General features: G+C 36.5%; 1 protein-coding gene across 3 annotated transcripts in view; it reads right to left on the bottom strand.

The window, feature by feature from the left end:
- The window catches only part of LOC131429619 (netrin receptor unc-5-like), a 330,312-nt gene that overhangs the window by 64,267 nt on the left and 251,262 nt on the right, over positions 1-14,783 (bottom strand). The window lies entirely within an intron of this gene.

Raw genomic sequence — 14,783 nt, forward strand, 5'->3', positions numbered from 1 at the left:
TAAATTTTATGCTCTCTAGTAATCACATTATGATATGTATAAGTTATAACACTTCCCTGGAGCTTGTAATTACTTAGTACTTCACACAAGATATTCTTCGAGGCCATACGAATTTTTAAAAATCATTTTCAATTTATATCTGATTTCAACGACATTCTCACGATTCCCTGAGCTAAAAAAAAAGAACGCAATAAAATGTCACACTTGCTCGATTTTGAATGAAAAATACGAAATCTTCCGGTAACAAAACTCTCGAAAGTCCGCATCCTGTCCTCGGTACCAAAATCTCGACCCGTTTCTTCCAATTGCTCGTTTAAGCATTTTTTCTTGTTCGGCAGGAAATCGTAATTATTTTCCACCGCCCAACCGACCAACCGTCTAACGGCCACGGCCACTGTGTCGCACAAACAACCCCAGCCAATGGTTCCGATTCTCCGGCTTTTTCCGTGGAACCCCCGTCGTACACTTAGCAGTAGTAGTTGACTTCGCAGCCGTTCATCATTCGTCGAGAGAAGAAAACCATTCATGCCAACAGCAGAGAAGCCGGAACAGAAAAGAAGTCCAAAATTGGCGCAGTCATCGAACGGGTAGCAGGAAGTGTTTCTTTCCAAGGGTGACGTTTGTTCCGAGAAAAGGAAAAAAGAAGCAAACGTACCTCCATCCGCCCAGCATCCGCATTGAAAGCGAAACCGATCACACACAGGAACCGGAAAGTTAAAATTGTCCACTGCCAGGCAGTTACTAACAAGATGCTAGCGAACAGGAAAGGTCCTTAGTTCAATTGAAAGGACTTCTTCTTGTATTTTTTTTTCGGTCATTCCGGAATTGAATACAGACCGGGCCAATAAATGGAAGGAAAGTGGATCCCTTCAAGGAAAAAATAAAAGAAAAAAAACATCTCGTTCAGTGTAAATTGTACCAGCTCATCGTCATCATCGTTGAATGATGCCAATGCTGTGCTGGTACAGCAGAGATTGAACGGGGCACAATTGAGTTTTTCCCAGTTTCCTCCGTCAGCTTCTCCGTGTGATTGTGAGCCACTTTTTTTTGCATCCAATCGAAATTACCCTCAATCATGTATCTAATACGTTGTACGTCGGTCGGTTTGCACTGAAGCAGTCGGACTGCGAAGCTCAACTGTACACAAACCATCGACCCATACGGCGGAACACATGACACAAGTGTTGATTAATAGGCGTTTTAAAATAATTTCACACATGATTTGGGCAATTCTTGCCCTTTGAAGTGGTCTTTGATTTGTTCCCCACTTTTAACTTTTCGTGTGCTTGAATTCGTTCACGCCAATTGCTTGAATTCGACCGTTTAGCCAACAATAATCAATGTGTTAAATTGAAGGGAAGAATGTAATTCGAGTGTGTGTTCTTCTTTTTAGTTTTCGACCAACAGTCGGAAGATTAATTAGATATTGAGAAATGATTTATTACTTAACTTTAGAGTAATGAACGATAGTTCTGAAAACAAATTCTCAGACTGGATCAAAATTAATGGAGTCGCATTTGACTGGTTTTATTAATGATTCCCGAAACATTCGAACGACGGAGCAAAATGCTATTTTCAGCAATCGTACCTTCAACCCGAAATAATTTCATAAAAATTACACCAAATTGTCACTTCATATGGATTCGAAATCATTTACCAACTAAGCACACTGTTTGTTGCCCTACTCTACTCGATTAACGACTGTTTGAATCCGTTTACGTTCCCGATAACATCCCTCGATGGCTTGCAGTCTCGGATACTTAGATAGACAGATGACTCATCCATCACGACCGACAGTGCCATTAGCGGCATTGATCTTCGTCCGTTCGGTTACGTTTGAACGACTTAATTTTCCATCCGCTTCTGCCAGCATCCATCGGAACGCTTTTTGTTCGGCCGGGCGGCATCAAGAAAAACTCCTTCCCTACCCAGCATACCCCAGTCATCAGAGCGGGCTGCTTTCCAGTGCCTTATTATTGGATTGCAGCGATCAATCCAACAACGGAAAAGCATTCCATTCAATGGCTGATTTTGATGTGCCACTACGAGTACAGTACAGACAAAGACATGGAAAACCAGCAGCAGGGGGACAAGAAAATCTCGATTTTCTTTCATTCGGTGCGGGTACATTGCAACAAATAAAACGATGCTCGAATGGAACTGAATGTGGAGGTACTGCGTCTTCCGGATTCACTCGGTAGGTAGACCGACCACTGGCGAGGGTGGATAATTGCCGTATACAGTTTCAGGATCAGGCGAAAGATTTCCGCTTTTTCTTTTGTCGATCCACGGTTCCTGGTTTTTCCACAGCCAGATAGCCCCTATCCATTGCTGGAATCTTTTTATTACCATCATGATGTACACGCGAACTGATACAGCGAGTGGTAAATGTTTTTCGATTCTTGATGTGAGTTTTTTCATTCGGTGCTGCTGTTTCGTCTGTTTTGTGGGAAATGCCGTGAATGCTGTAGATGGTAAACTTTCAATAGAAGGTAGTTTGGACGGAGAGCAAAAAAAAAGTGTACACTATTAGAGCTTTGAACGGAAAAAAATGAGAATACTTTGGTTAGCTAAGAACTTACTGGAGCAAGGTATTCAATTTGGAATTTCAGTAAACGGGCGGGGTTATGTTTGGTTTCAGAAAAGTTTACTTTGGGAAATTTTTCAAATAAAGAGAACACACACCATCAGAAAATTGTTCGTTTTGTAGTTTCATCAATTTCCTATGACGCTTACAAAGCATTGAAGTCGGTTAGTATTCAAAACTTTCAAATTGGATTAATTGCGATCAGAGTTAATAAAATGAAATAAAAAATTTAATTAGTAATGTGCACCTCAACACAAACCGGTACCTATGGAAAAAATAATAGAAACATTATCATGCGTTCCAGTTGCTAATGTCTCTACAAGCAGGGACAAGTATGCTTGATTTGCGAGAATTGTTGATTCATTACCATCATTAAAGACTGTCCCAGAAAGTATCGATGTCTCGGACTGGTTTAACACTTGCCCTTCTCGCACCGTATAATATTGTGGTCCCGGCAAGGATTTGTAGTCGAGTTTCACGTAGGTTTCGTCGTCCATGATTATGCAATTTAAATTTCCAGCAAGAATCGTATTGTACAGCTTTCGAACCCTCGACCTGATCGATGCTTCTTGTTTCGGACTACGTTTTGGTTGTTTCTGCTTCTTATAGTTTCGAAGATTCAAACGTTCTTTAGCACGAAGAATTCGAAGTGCCCACTTTTTTGGCCACATCCCGAACTGAAACCTTCTTCTTTTGTTCAAACGCCTTCAGTATAGGTTTATCCAACTGAGGGTTAACAGGACCTTTTTTTCGACCCGTTTTCGGTTTATCCTCAAAGATGTTATCCTCACCGAACTTCCTGATTGCATTTCGTACGGCTTTTTCACTTACTCCTTCCATTTTTGCTATCTTTCGCAGTGACAGTCCGCGTTCTGTGCACCATTTGTAAACAATTTTTCGAATTTTTTTGTTCTGCTGAAAGTCCACGAATTTCGAAACAAACTAATGAAAACGAATGAACAACTGCACAAGTGGTTAGAGAAGAGTGTAAATAACAGGACGCAGCAATAAAAATTGACGGATTCTGAACCAGCGTTTTTTGGTTGCGTCCGTACTTTCTGGGACAGTCTTTATTATTCAATCCCACCGAAAGTTACGGTTTAAAATGGAGATTTCTGCATCAATCCTAAAAAATGTAATTGTCGAATCGCGAATTACGAAGAGAACTTCCAAATTCAAACCCAAATTACGGAGAGGTTAAACGTTAGTCACCAAGCCATTGCCGTTTATCTACACAGCATGAGAAAGATTTAGAAGGTGGAAAAATGGTACTTCATATGCTTAATTCTAGACAGTTGGAAAAGCGAAAAACGGTGAGCGAAATTTAGCTCTCTAGTTACGAGAATCAAGGGGTTTTCCGCACCGGATCGTGACGGAAGATGTGAAATTTATTTATTTTGAGAATCCGAAGCATAGGAAATTTTAGGTTGTCCTTGGCCAACCATTGACAGGCGAATTTCACGCCAACTCGAACTAATGTTGACAGCACCCTCTCAGATTCAATTGAAACTTTCTGGAAATGCATATTTTGTCACAAAAAGACACTTTGCGTACTTTGTTTTTACAAAGTTGATCTAGACTGTCATTTGAAAAGGGTCAAATTTTTAAACTTATTTTTCTTTAAATAGTTCGGATTAGCATCATTCTAACAAGAACGATTGCGTCATCCAGCTGCTGATCGTTCACAATGCAGCAAAATGCCTCGAAAACTGAACAACGGCCGAAAAATTCAACAGAACTAACACACCAACCCCCCCCCCACCCCCTTACTATAGTACTATTAGAATTACTTATCCGTTGATATATGCAAATTGGAAGTGAAAATAATAAGTTTAGTGAACGTTCACAATAAGGTTAGACAATTTTCGCTGACTTTTCTCGTGTTTCTTTTTAAACTGGATTTTTTGTATTGATTTGAATGCGTTTGTTGACTTCAGGGTCTGGAATTAAGTTTCAAAATTTAAGACCAGATTTCCAGAATCCAGATCTAAAATTCAGTTCCTCATCCAGAATCCAAAGCTAGATTCGAGTTTCAGAATTCTGAAACTGAAAACAAATTTCAGAACTGAATTCTGGAACTGAGATCAGAATTTTGAGTCTAGACCAGGACTTTGGAACTAAAATTCGGAAATGAGTTCTGGACTAGAATATGAATATTGAAACCGAATCCTGGTACTGAAATTGAGGTCAGAATTCAGTCCCAAAATTACTATCCGGAATTCAGTTTCAGTTCTGGAACTTAAGATCGAAATACTGGACCAGAATTTCGGTCCGAAATTCAGTTATATTCCAGTATTCGATTTTCAAATGCTTGCCAGAATCCACGTTCTGAGTTGAGAAATTGATCCCAAAACTCAGTTCTATTCCGCATTCTGGATTCTAGAACTTAATTTTTGAGCAGAGTTCTGTATCCGGATTTGAAAACTGAATCCTGGACCATCATTCTGAAGCTCAAATTCAGCTGCATACCAGAATCCATGTCCATAGTTCTGTGCTAGAATTCATGTTCAGAACTCAGTGTCACACCAGAATCGTATACTGGGATTCAGTTCCAGAGCACAGGTTCAGTGATCGGATCAACAATTAGTTTTAGAATTCAGGCTCAGAGTTCAGCTCCAAAATCTAGAATCATAACTTGGTTTCCGAATTCAGTTCTAGCATTCGGCTCCAAAATTTTGTTCCTGCATTCCAGATCCAGAATTTAGGTTTTTAACATCAAAGAAACTGATTCATCAATTTAATTCGTTTTCACATCATCCAATTATTTCTCATGACATTACCCATCCGCCTTTTTTAGTTTCGTGAATCAATAATATTGAATAAATAATACTTTTAACACTTTTCACTAATCAACACACACTTGCCACCGCTGCACTATCCCTCAAAATAACTATTTATATCAATTATTTTACTATAAGTTATTTGATACACATTGGAATTAGATTGTTTTAAGGGCAATATTTCTATTATTTTTTTCAAATAGTTATAGTGAAAAAACGTTAAATTCATACATAAAAGTGTTGTACTAGTAATTTTCATATAATCTGTCAAATTTTTTAGTAAGAATACTGTGATATACTTATCGAGTCCTACACTGAATTCACTTCGAAAATTTGAAATCGTTTTACAAAAAAAACATTTTTGACTTTGATAACATTTTGTCCCAAGATAAGTGATTATGTTCCCTACCAACTGTTCATACATCGCAAAATGGACCTTTTTAAGGAAAAAAAGTCGGTTGGTAATGTCAGAGACATAACTGGATGACGTGAATACGAATGAAACTTTGCACTTCTCAATATCTAAATCGTTCTGATAAGTTGATATTTTAATTGAATTGTGCTTTAGAATTGCAAGCGCAAAGAATTCACGACACATTATTCTAGCCCACAAACTAACAAGACAGAACAAAAGAGAGTAAAACATTGTTCGGCTACAGAAGCACACACGGTACGAATTACAATAATTTCAATGGAAGAACATATCAAAAAGGTCTTTAATATTTAGTTTACTTGTATCAAAAGTTAACTGTGCAGACTTGAACGAATGAAGCGTGTTAATTTTGACATTTTGAACCATTTTCATCTTTCATACTCGTTGATACCAAAAAAATTAGAAAACTTTAATTTGTATAAGTTAAGTATGGTTCTTTCAAACAACTGAAAATTTCATTATAAATTGCTGATCATCTAATTGTTACTTGAGCATGAAATTGATCATCTACAGAACATAAGATCAACACACCCTTAGTTCTCTCGAAAAATATCTATTCTTAATCCACCTAGTGGTGCGATAATGACTTTCTCTTTCCTTAAAATATTTTTTTCCCTTTTCATTAAGATAATTTCTGACACCAATTTGGGCTCATTTTTGACACCGGTTTATTCAGATTGATTCAAGTAGTTCACAAAAGCATGCTTCTGCGTTTATGTCACATTTTTGGAATCATTTCTCAAACCAAGCGCTTGATATTTACGTTAACTTTTCATATTAGAATAGTGATGCTAATCTAGACAAACCTACTCAATCCACCTAGCTGTGAGATGATACCGTTTTTTTTATAACTCCGCATGTAATTTTTGCATGAATATTATTTGGAGTTTTAGTTCTCATGACATTATTTCAATGACCGGCGTTTTAAAGCGGCAGTTTGAGATTTTATTCAGCCCTGGGAAAAGAGCCCTGTAATGTCGAAACTGCAAATCGGATCGAACCGATTTGAATCTAAACCTTTGACAATCAATTGATCCATGAGATGTCGAATTAAGTTCCACACAGTTTTCCGTTATTATTCATAATACTTCTAGAGCGTTATTATTTATGATACTACGATTCGATACCGGAACCGGAATTCGAGAATCGGTGTAGCCGAAGTCAGTTAAATTCACCTAAAAAGCTGCATAGTTTACATTTGACAAAACTGACATGTAACCAATTGATTTTCATACGTAATCAACGGATTACACGGATGTATCCCGTCTTGATCACAAATGATGTAAGATGGAATTGCTTTACGTAGTTGCATACGTACCACTCGCACGCCATTCCGGATACCCGGAAAAAAATTCCGCCATACTTCCCTTTCGATGGAAAGAACTTCACCGTACTGCGACATACTTATTTCTTAGATATCATTTCAATCTTAGATCGGTTCAGCCATCTGCGATAAAAATGACATGACATTATTTTAAGGCCGTCGTCCAGCACTTCCAAATCGTCACAATATAACGAATCGGTTATATGAAATTCACAATATTTTTCCAAATAATTGTGAAAGATCTCAAAAACACTCATTTTTCTGAGTTTTTTGTAATAACACTCGGAAAATCCTCCGAATTTTACAGCCATTTTCACCCTGCAGATAGATAAAAGTTTTTCAAAGGTCTGTATGTTTTAGGTTAAGGCAAATTTTTCAAATTTTCTATCGAAAATTTCCTAAAACCACAAGCGCGCATGTTACACATGTAACATTTCACAAAACCCTCTACCCCCAAAAGAATTTAGAGATTTCATAAAAGCGAAACCATACTGCATTACCGGAATAATGCCGAACGATTCGCAATATTTATGAGCAAAAATATATTCGGTACCCCATAAGGAATGTCAAACAATCCGCTGAAACTTTTTTCAGTAGAAATAAAAAAGATTCAATCGCTCCAGCAAGAACGATGAATCCCTCAGTCCATAGCTCTTTACCACATGGGAAGATAAACGATAGAATATGTTTCAATTTTAGCTCCCCATACACAGATTCAACCATGTTTGGAGAACCAAAAACCTGGATTCGTAGTTGCGTCAATGTGGGACAGTTATATATCAGGAGATATGATCAATTCACACAATCACACGGATAATATTTAGCAAGCTGAAAGATGCTTGGAAAAATGCACTAGACATTTAGACAATTTCAAATCCAAATCTGGTAAAAATACTCTTGCCTGAGCGCAAGTTTGTAAGCTCCGCCAGTACCTGCCATGTTTGGATGTAGCGTTACACATATCATCCTACTGCTCAAGAACCAATAGTCGGATCAAAATATAATTCAGGAACCTTGTTTGGAAGTATACGAATTCTCAGTTGAAGAACCATTCCTGAGAAAATTGAGTAGAATCATTTGTCACACACGCATTTATCGATCTCGATGAACTGATTCGAATGGTATATGGGTGTTATGTTCTTCCAGCAATTATTGCTGTAAGCAGTAGTATAATTATGGAATTAAGTAAGAAGTCAATATAATTATGGAATTGTCATATGTCATATTCGAACGATTATGTTGCCAAAAACGAACCGTGCTCAAATCGGTCCGAGGCAAAATGTCATTAGAAAGGATGCTGTACACAGTCTTTTTGGTACTTGGAAACAATTGTATGTAACAGTATAAAAAATCGTGTTTCACATTGCTCCCAAACAACGTTTTATCATACAGCGCCCAAAACTCCTAGTTATTGCTGGAATAGAGAGAAAAGTCGCTTACACAAAAAGATCGATATCTCTGTTGAAAATGAATGGACTCCAACAAACTAATTCTAGATCTAATTTAGACATAATCGTTAAACTATGTCTTAGAGAAATAAAGGTTATTGCAGTTATAAAATTTGATTCTTCGAGTGGCGACAGGCAAAATCAGACACCGGCGCAGCAATGCTCCACAAACCTATGCTGTTACGATAGCAGAGATAAAAAAAATCATCATCACCAGAAAACACCCAAACGATACAAATATGTCGAAACCCGAAGCTGATTACTTTCATTACGTTTATTTTTCAATTACGACTCTATTCACTCGCAGGGACATGGGGATTGCAAACCCAGTGCGAAAGGCTGCGAAGCCACACGAGTTCGAGGCTTTTTTTTTTCACCCAACCGCATATCAAACTCAATTTCAGCACGGTTTACGTATTTTTCCAACATCACACCGCATTGATGCAAATGCGAAGGTACTCTCGTTGCAGCTGCAGCGGCCAAACTTTTCGATGCGATTCTTGCCGGTGGTACACCTTCCAGTGCACTTTGTTGTACGTGCATGCTTCGTGCACCAATGCAATCGATCGGATACAATCAATTCCTTTTCAATTTCATTCAATTCAAATTAGCCGCGAGAGACGTGATACGGTTCGCTTCGGATGTGCGTTTGTTTTTTTCTCTTTTCGATGGAAAGAGAAGTGCGTAGAATAAAATTTAATTTACGTGCTATTGTATGCAATATTAATTGATTCGTTAATAAAGTGATCGATCACCTAGCAGACGGCTGGGAGGCATTCGAGTTGAAGCCATATTTAATCGTCATGATGGGTTTCTCACCTGGATTCCGAAATTTCAACAAATATTTATGTGCAAATTTGCAAGTGCGAATCGATTTTTATTCTGATATTTTCCAGACTTGGGTAAAGTTCGATATGGAGAAAGGTAAAACATCAAACGGCATATTTTATTACCAATGAGTGATGCTCATCAATAAATACAATTTAATAATCATCGGTACCACATTTCAACATGGAACTTGATTTTACTATTGAACAGTTTTCGCGGGAGATTCGCAGTGAACCTAACCTAGACTTATAATTTCTGACTCGTAATTATAGCAGGGTTTGTATTGTGAATCCTCAAACGAACGAAGCAACAAAAAAACATCTGCTGTGAACACTTTGCTTGACATAGCTGAATGAGAGACCTATATTAGAGAGAAACTGAATACGTGAGAGTGTATGCTACTGAGCAGATCAATTCCCTTGCCTATAGTAAATTGCCTGTGCACTCAGTCTCAGTTAACAAATGAAATAAGCAATCCATGGAAATGTAATGAAATGTAGGATTCGCTCTCGTTAGTATTGTATGAGAAAGAAGGCCTTGCTTCACGGCGTGCTACATGACGCGAAGCAAAATCAAATAGGCAATGTTTACGGTGTTTTCACAGTGTAGGTTTACAGAAATCATTTTTGAACATAATGTTCGCATTCAAAGACCAAATTTGATCACATTTAAACATTGTATAACAGAAATTTTGCATTTCAGCCCGTTTTCAGAACGATCAATTTGTTTCTTGGGAGTTTACACTGTGTACATATCCTAGAAACATTAAAAGCAATGTTCTTTAAATTAATATTCATCGGAACTAAAAGTTATGAATTTAGTTTCCTCATAGGCATCTTCAATATGAGAACCATTCATCAAATGCTAACCTCGTGAAGCATAGGTCTCAGATAGTGGGCATATTCATGAACTAATGAACGAACGAAGCAGGCTTTCCTTGCTTGGGTTGCGCTGTGAATTCTACCTGAATGGAATGTGAATGGAATGGAATGTGTGTGAATAGCACAGATGGTGAAACCCTTTTGTTAATATTCGTTGCTTCAATTTGCAAGCCCTGAATAATAGTGCAAAATCTCGTAAAATAACGTGTAAAATTACCACATGTATTTTCCAAGCAAAAGCATTTCTGGTTGAAATAATGAAGGTCATCGCGCCTTTTTATAGCGTTCTGGAAAATGAAGACTTAATTTTCCGAACTCTTCCTTCACAATAAAAAGCAATGACACTCGAAAAGTCTAGTGTTGAAACGTTTTGCTTCGTGTTTGAATGAGATAAATACATTTCACCACTCTGAATTATAAAATGACAAATGATTGCAAAAATTTTATTTGCTTGGAAAACATTTACAGCATTTTCAACAGCTTACCGTTTGATTAGTTGATATTTGAATTTATTATAAAGCGTTTGGTAATAGTACTTTCGTCGATCTTTTAAAATCTACTTAGCAGATCTGTAAAAGTTTCTAATTCTAACGGATGCTTTAGCAAAATTAATGTCCTTTTTGATAATTTATTTTATTGAAACTTCAAAGAGTGTGCGATTTTTATTTATAAATAACTTCAGTGAAAATAATGCAATAAAAAATTGTGTGAAATGATGAAAATTTTATATGATAACCAGACACATACCCGCAATATGCTTCTGACACTAAAAACTTTTCAACTGGTTCTCAACAATGTCACTCTTTTCAAAAGTTAAAGCCGGGTAAGCATGTGAAATCTGCTCCAAAGGAAATTAATGCCATTATATCATATTTGATATCATGGACTGGAGGCATTTTCCCAAAATGTCAACCCTTTAACCGTCATATTGGTTTCAGAAGCAACCGCTCAATCGAAAAATTTAAAATCAATCGAAGATGTTTTAGGCATTGTCAGGAAAGTTTATAGTTTTCTTGGTTAAAAAATGCTTAAAAATTACAAACATATTTTTGCACTCTTCAGATTTTGGTGCAACTCAGAAATTTAGGCAATAAAAAACAATTTTTGACTCGTTGAAGTGCTTTGGTTTCATATTTTTGCCTTTCTGTATAGAAAGGTATTAGAATTGCTGGAAAACCCGACTTTCGAACGGAGCCTCGGAGACCCATAGTGCTATATACCATTCAACTCAGTTAGACGAGATCCGAAAATGTCTGTGTGTGTGCACTTTTCGAAGATATTTTTATCGCTCAATTTTCTCACAGATGGCTGAACCGATTTTATCAAACTTAAACATTTAAACATTTGAAAGCTACTGTCGGGCCATTGAAGTTCCAAGATCAAATGGCTGTGACTTTTGGTTCCGGAGATATGATGGTATACATGATGTAACCCACAAAACGTGTTGTTTCTTTACCGCGCAATTTTCTCGGAGATGGCTGAACCGATTTCAACAAGCTTAGGCTTGTTTGAAAGCTACTATCAGGCCATTGATAAAGTTTGAAGATTAAATGATTGCGACTTTTGGTTCCGAAGATATGATGGTATAAGTGATGTAACCGACAAAACGCGTTGTTTTTTATCGCTCTAATGTATATAAGGGTGCCAATATTTTGGGATCACCTCCAATTTAGTTAAGCGCTATTGTTCAAAAGTTGAAGTATCTCGAAAAAAGTCCCCATGCAAAATTTGACTTCAATCGGACATAGGTAAGAGGTGCTACCCAGCGGATAAGGTTTGAAAATTTTCGATCTTAAAAAGTTACCATAGGGGGGAGTACATGGGATTTCCGAAAATATTTTTTTTTTATGTCAAACGTCTTGAAATTGCATGAAACGTCGAGATTTAGTGTCATCTCAAAAATTTTTTTTGGGAAAAATCGACTTTCTGGGACTTTGAGATGTTTTTCAAAGTCCCAGAAAGTCAATTTTCCGCAAAATTTTTTTTTTCAAGATAACACTAAATCTCGACGTTTCATGCAATTCTAAGACTTTTGGCATCAACAAAATTTTTTCGGTTTCGGAAATTTCACGTCAATGGTGATTTTTCAAGATCTATGAAAATTCCATTAAGTGGACTAAGAAGGGTTTTTAGATTAGCGTCACTTTTCTCAAAGTTAAATAAAAAATGAGCCCAAATTAGTGTCAGAGATTATCTATAAACAGATAAAAAAATCATGAGACTATTTTGAAGAAAGAAAAAGGCATTATCACACCACTAGGTAGATTAAGAAGGGTTTTTTAAATGTAAAAAAGCTCAATATCCGAGCATTTTTGAAAATAAATTAATAATCAACCATGCGTCTCCATTAAAGTTTTATTGGAAGGAAACGCATTGTTCATAACTACTACAGCTAAGCACCATGCGTTTCCTGCAAATAGAGCTTCATTGGAAACGCATGGTTGGTTGTGAAATTTTTTAGAAGAAATGAAATACTACTTTCAAATATTATATATGACACCAAAGCATTTTCACAAACAACAAAACAGCACCAAAAATTATCCATTTAATACAAAAAAATCAAGTGTGGTACCACAATTGGAAGTGTGAGAAATCATGTTTCCAAATTTTAAATAGGTTTCATGCAAGAAATATATTACCAATAAACTTGAAAAAAAATGTAAACCTCTCCAACAAAACATTCCTGGTATTTTTGTTAAAATTCAGAGGGAGTTATTGCTTCAAACTTCAAATAAATTGAAAGTCAATAGCACCGTTCTAGCTCCGTCACTATGGCAGTTAAAGGGTTGAAATTTTAGGAAATTTATCTCCAGTTTAAGCTCTTTTGAATGTGGTATAAAAAGGAATTCTTTTCGAGGGCAGATCTCACATGCTTACCCTGCTCTAGTCTTTACAAAGTAGTCGCAGTTTTAGTTTTTCAGATTTGGTTATTGTCATTTGATTATACATTTCATCCTGTATTTTTACCGTAATCGCTGATTATCAAAATTTACCGTACTACTTGGAAAGTATTAGGAAAAATCTTTAAAACAACGTGTGATCAACTAAGCGGTCTGTAAAAACTCGCAAAATTTCTGTAACACACAATGGATTGGTTTCTCATATTCACTGAAAGCTTTCATCAAAAATTAACGAGCAGCAAATTTGAATCAAAGAGTGCAGGATTAAACTTAATGGATTGAAATCGTTTTCACTTGAAGATAACTGAAACTAACCTAGCTCCATCCCCAAGTGGAATCAGAACAAATTGGCTCAAGTGGCACGTTCTTCTGGTTATTCGGAGATTTGTGACATACATTTGACAGCAGTAGCACTAAAAGCTGGAATGGGTTTTATTTCAAGCGAAAACGTAATAATAATAAAAAACCCAGCCTATGTTTTGACACATAAACTTGTTTGCTTCGAAAAAAAAATCTATTATTTTGAAGTACAGTTTAGAGCGAAAAAGTACTTTATTTACAATTTCTAAAGCAATATTGCGATAAAACCTGACACAAATTATTTCAGTGCTGTTGTAGAAAAAAATTAAAATGAATTAGATAACACATTTCAGTAGCTCGTAGTCAACAAAACCGCTCTAACATTTAAAGTAAATATTGATAACACAAATAAAAACGACAAACACTTTGAGCCAATTCAAATAGTTACTTTATCTTTCTTCAAATAACTTTCCTTATTCAAGTACTATTTATTGTTGTTAAGAAAAAAGTTTGTGGCTATTAAAAAAAATTAAATAGCATTTATGGCTCTTTTGGCTCAAAAGGTTCTCGACCACTGACCTAGGGTAATATGAACCCAAACATTTATTTGCGATCCAAATCAAGGATTCCTAAATCAAATCAGTTCGTTGAAAAAGTTAACGTTATTTTGGGGTTTTTTCGTAAAAAAGGGACTGTATAATAAATATATTGGAATGAATATATGAATATTGTTAGGGTTTTTATGAACGTTTTTGGAACGGGCTTAAATATAGTTTTCAAATATCTGCTAATCAAATTCCGCATCGATCGTTTTCCGGTCGGAAGTAATTTCGCCAGAAGCCGTTTCGGCGAAAGTCATTTCACCAAATGGATCCTTTCACCTAATGCTACAATACAACTGCCCTTATATGAAAGATGAAAGTGTTCACGCCCGTTATACTGACCCACAATCGCTCATCTGAAATATTGCTGTTTAAAATGACGGATATAATCATTTACCCGAGTTTATTTAAAAAAAGAATACTCGTTTGATTGAACTTTCAAGGTTGTTTTACAATCTTCAGAATGGAAATTCTAGGTGATCTAGTTGACTACAACTACTAAACATCAAACCATTTGCTTTGATGTTTGGGTTGGGCAATTTTTGTCTACCAGGAAATTGTTTGTGGCACTTTTCCGTTAACTTAACGCAAGTAAAAAAGCTACTAATTCGGTTCCACCGTTTTTGTTCGCGTGCTGGTCGATTTCGCTGCCGCTCGTTCGGACCTACTTAAGACAATGAATTCTAGCTTTAGGTAGACC

The sequence above is a fragment of the Malaya genurostris genome, chromosome 2 (genome assembly GCF_030247185.1).
Source record: "Malaya genurostris strain Urasoe2022 chromosome 2, Malgen_1.1, whole genome shotgun sequence".
Taxonomy (NCBI): domain Eukaryota; kingdom Metazoa; phylum Arthropoda; class Insecta; order Diptera; family Culicidae; genus Malaya; species Malaya genurostris.